Genomic DNA, 5,369 nt, shown 5'->3' with positions numbered 1-5,369 from the left:
GGGGCCCGGCCTCGGGGTCGCCGCAGGCTTCCCGCCGGCCGGGCGAGGCCCCGCGGCTCGGTCGTGCGTGACTCGCGGGGTCTGTGGCGGCGCGATGTTTTTGCTGTGAGCACAGCCCAGCTCTCGGGGCCTTGCCTGCGGCGTGTATAGCAGCTGAACGGCTGCAGGTGAGGGCGCAGGAGTAGAGGGTGACTTCTCCCCTGTGACTTGTTCCCGTGCAGGATAATTAATGACCTTTACCTGGCAATTAGTGATTAAAATCTTAATTGGTACAAGACTTGGTGTATGTTCTTTTCACTGTTTGCACCGTTGCCTCAAACATAGCAAAACCCAGCCTCTTTGGGGGGCGAAGCGAGAGGAAGAGCTGTTTGGTTTCACGTGTTGTTAGCGGCTGCGGACAAGCCAGTAACCCCGATCTGGAGAGCGTAGCTGGTGAGCGTGACGGGGATGCACACGGGTGCGCACCGGTTACCGGGGTGCTGGGAGCTTTGCTGATCCCTCTTCTTTCAGGTTGTTTTGGCCCTGAAGCTGTGAATCTTGGCACGATCCGTAAATACTAATGGAACTGCTAAAGGGAAATGTTTTCTTGTTTCCAATTCACGCTAAAAAACGTAGTATGTTTTTTGTGGGTAAACCAGAAAGGTGATCCAAAGAGAGATTGCTGCGGCTCTGTTTATTGCAGGACACCTAGTGTTGCTGTATTCTAACACTTGCTGCCAGCATCTGCAGAAGGCAAGGCTGAGGCAGTTTATTGTGGAAATGGGAAAGGGGGTAGGGATCTTTATGGATACAGTTCCCTAGATTCACCCCCTGGCTGGCATGTCAGTAAGTCTGATAAACTGACTATTACTAAGCTGCAAGACATGGAGGCATTTACTGAATTCTGGAGGAGCTCAAGCATGAAGTAATTGAACTTGCCTGTTGTGCTGTGTTCCTTAAGGCACAAATCAGCTGCAAAACTAGATGGAAGGAGGGTGGCAAATGTGATGCTTTTTTAAAGAGGGATTGCAGGACTGGCCTAAGAAAATAGGGACTGCCATATCAAGCAGATTACAAGAAAACTGGAATATGCATATATACAATATATTATGGGAGAGTTGATGAGAGGGGTGAGTCACAAAGTGCAAAACGGTGAGACTCTGCAGGCCTTTATGTAAGTTGATATGGTCTGTATGGGTTTTTCACAAAGCTTTCAACAAGTTCCTTCGCCTAAGGCTTTTAGTTTCTTGAAGCTGTTATACGGTAAGAGAGAGGCTTTCCCATAACTTAAAAAGATAGGATGTAGAGTGAGAGTGAATACAGAGTTACAACTTTGGGCTCCTTTGAACAAATAACATTCGAAAGACAAACGGTTTAGAAAAGGAGGGTGGAGCATTTATAGCAGACAAAAGTTTACAAGATAGATAAAAGCAGAGAGGTGCTTGAGAGATCGTTCTGCAACCCTTCAGTGATCCCAAACATCTGAATTTCAGCAGACGTCAGAGCTAAATGGCACCTTGCTTATTGTCAGTGGTGTTGGTCACCCCCACTGAGTAGTGGTACAATAGAGCTTGGAAAACGTGTACAAAAGAGCAACGCAAATGGCAGAACAGTAAACCAGCTCCTGTACAAAAAGTAATGAAATAGATTACAATTCTGTAGCCTGGACAGAAAATTATTAGCTTGGTAATGGTCTCAAATATTACGAATTATTGGGGGAAGGTAAAATCATTGTGTCGTAACACAAAGTATTAACTGAAAAATGAAATTAGCAGGCAATACATTTAAAATGGTCGGAAGAAAGCACTTTTTTTCCATACAAGACATTTTGAAACATGTTGCCAATATTTTATACCAAAAATGCCCCAAAAAGGGTTATTCTGATTTGCAGAGGGTGGATGAAGTGGGGCTGCAAACATGCTGCATTCTGGCTCAAAGTTGCCAGGCTGTGAAAGCTGGGCCGTGCCAAGGAGGGGATTGCTCTGTGTTTGTCGTGCTTTTATACTTTGTCTATGAGCATCTGTCGTTAGCTGCTGTCAGGAAGAGGAGAGCAGGCAAGACCAACTTTTTCAGGTGAACGTATGTTCTGTCACAGTGGGGCAAACAAGAAATTTAACAATGAATTAACCACCCATGTGGGTACTGTCTCTCTTTCATAGATGTCCAGGAATATGGAGGAAATGAAAGAGAGCTGCATATGAACAAAAAGTGGTGAAATCTGTTTTTGGGGGGGGGGGGGGTTCCCCCCCCCCCAAAAAAAAAAAAATTTTGGTCTTTAATAGCTGAAGAAACTGATGACCTAAAGTTTGCATAAGTTGAAACAGCAATTGCCTGAATAACAGAGAAAATGAGATAGAAATTAGACATGTCATTCATGGGAGTTAGATGTGCCTGATGATACATACAAGATCCTGGTGTCCTGTAGGGCATATAAAAGGTGGTCCTGTAGGGCATATAAAAGGTGGCAAAGACCACAGTTGTCTTTGAAGAAAAATTATGTGGTAAGTCAAAATACTTTGTTATTTCATGTCCTCTATTATTCACAAAATCAGACTTTTACCACAGAAGCACATTGGCAGCGTTGAGACCTCTAGCCTGTCCTACTGCAGTTTTTCCCATGGACAGTTCAGCCAGAAGGAAAAAGCCACAAAAAATCTATATATCCGGACAGAGAATGGTACATGGGAAGAACGTTTGTCAGTGAATCCTTCTTTCTGTGGGACAAGCATGGGTACATAAAGAGTGCTTGAGAGATAGTTATTTTTAAAACTTTTTTTTTTTTTTTTTTGAGGAAGACATTCTAGAAGTAATAAAGGCACATAAAGGCTGCTTCATTCATACCTTTTCCTTTTTCTCACTACCGCTGGTTAGGAGTGAAAGTATTAATATAGAGATATTCTATGTTTTCAGTGTGTCTGTACTTTTAAGATTCCAACTGAGTGGCAATTGGATGCTTTAACTTTTTGGTAGTTAGCCTAGTTTCTCTCGCTTGATTTAGAACCCCATGTTGTGCAGATTGCCATCTATTTTTCTTCTCCTGTTGCAATATTGAAAAGTTCACAAGGCATGAATTAAAGTTAAGAATATACATATGTTTTATACATAAGTGCATGTTTTTATCTTGGCTTCCTTTGGGAGCTTTTGGATGATTGAGGCTTTAGTTAGAACTCCTTTGTTTTGCCTGATTGATTTACATGTAAAGGTTTTGGCTAATTTTGGCCTTAGTCATGCAAATACATATTATAGATAGGAGCAGCCCAGTGCACTTCCCAGTAAAACTTACCTGTATAAAAGTTACTTGTATGAAAAAATGCTGGACTGGGGTTGTGGAAAGTCAAATTCAATATCAGGGAGACTATCCTATTTAGGGGTCACCTACATTTTTTGCAAAACTTGAAGTGAATTAAGAGAAGTTAAGGACTGTCTTTAACTTGCATACAGCTTCTGTGAAGAGCTAAGTGGACTAAATGTTTATATACTATCCAGTGAAATTAGTCCTGTGCATTTTTTAGTTATTATCATATTTCAAAAGTACAGTCCTAAACCTTGTTAGAAATAAGTTTTTACTTAAAATTTTGTGTTCTTAAACTCAGTCAGCACTGATAGCTACTGCTTAAAACTACATTTTTATTTCGAATAATAGAGAACAATTGAATTTCCATTTCTTCGAAATAGTGTGCTCTTTAGACAAAGCATTGTGAAATATAGTCTGTTTTGGCTCTGAATGAAGACTTTGAGATTTCACAATTTCAATGGAAAACCCATGATTTTAAGGAATGATGAATTAGAATAATAAGCATAATAAAATTCAGAGAAATTATACTCTTTGTATAACTACACTGTAGTGTATCTAAGTGCAACATTTGATAAAAATAAAAGGTATGTTGGAAGGATAATATACATAAAGCACAAAGGAAGAGTTTAAAAAGAATGGTCTGTGTTTTGTATATAGAATGGCACTTAGATTTCTTTTTCACAGGTTTGGGGTTGGGGTTTTTTGTTGTGGTTATTTTTTTCTTTTAAGGTCTCATTAACGGTTAAGAAGAAGGTGTGGTATATTAAAATGAGAGTGGTTCTTTGGCTGCTGTATATTTCATCTCATAAGGAAGACTTGGGCATTTCTGGAGGCACTGTCTTGTTTGTAACCTCCAGTTTACTCTCTTGGCTGCTGTTTCAGTTTTGTTTTATTCTCCTCCCTCATCTTCCACCCCAAACTTCTACTATTATGTTTAAAGAAAGACATCAGACATAAGTAGTGCTCCTAACAAGTTTCAGGAGCTTTCTAATATTGCTTGGGGAAATAGTAAGATACTCAGTATCTGGAGGTTGGAAAGAAGGCATAAGTCCTTGGCCTAAAATGTCTATGTTTAAAATATATATAATGTGTGATGTTTGGAATGTTATTTCAGTAAACATACTGTAGGATGGAGGATTGGTTTATTTGTGAGTAATTGATGGGAGTGCCATGGAGTGCAGAGCTACCAAGCTTGGGTCATGAACTCAAGATATGGAACATGCTCTCCTGTGAAGAATTAGTAAACTGAGATTCTTCAGTCTTGAAAACTTGATTAAGGAAGAATTGGTAGTGGTCTACAAATCATGATAGACAGAAGTTCAAACTGTCTTTTCCTATGTGTCATGGTTTAACCCCAGCCAGTAACTAGGCACCAGGCAGCCACTTGCTTATTCCCCCCACACCCAGTGAGATGGGGAAAAGAATCAGAAAAAAAAGTAAAATTTGTGGGTTGAGTTAAGAATAGTTTAATAGAACAGAAAGGAATAAAAAAATAATGATAATAATAATAATAAAATTACAGTAATTATAATAAAAGAATTGGAATATACAAAACAAGTAATGCACAATGCAATTGTTCACCCCTCTCTGACTGATGCCCAGTTAGTTCCTTAGCAGCAATCCACACCCAGGCCAACTGCCCCGAGTTTATATACTGGACATGACGTCACATGGTATGGAATATCCCTTTGGCCAGTTTGGGTCAGCTGTCCTGGCTGTGTCCCCTCCCAACTTCTTGTGCCCCTCCAGCCTTCTTGCTGGCTGGGCATGAGAACCGGAAAATCCTTGACTTAGTCTAAACACTACTTAGCAGCAACTGAAAACATCAGTGTGTTATCAACATTCTTCTCATACTGAACCCAAAACATAGCACTGTACCAGCTACTAGGAAGAAAGTTAACTCTATCCCAGCCGAAACCAGGACACTATGGAAGAACTAAGTGCCTAGGAAAGGCAGGTGATTCTTCAATCAGCAGCAGTGGATATGGAAAACTCTTGTAGAAGCATGCTGTGGATGCAGAAAATTTGAAGAGAAGACTGCATGACTTTGTGAGAAAGAAATCTGTGGAAAGTTCTACAGAATATGCAGAAACCA

The sequence above is a fragment of the Haliaeetus leucocephalus genome, unplaced genomic scaffold (genome assembly GCF_000737465.1).
Source record: "Haliaeetus leucocephalus isolate CR32 unplaced genomic scaffold, Haliaeetus_leucocephalus-4.0 Scaffold0, whole genome shotgun sequence".
Lineage (NCBI taxonomy): Eukaryota > Metazoa > Chordata > Aves > Accipitriformes > Accipitridae > Haliaeetus > Haliaeetus leucocephalus.
Note: the sequence above shows the minus strand (reverse complement) of the source record.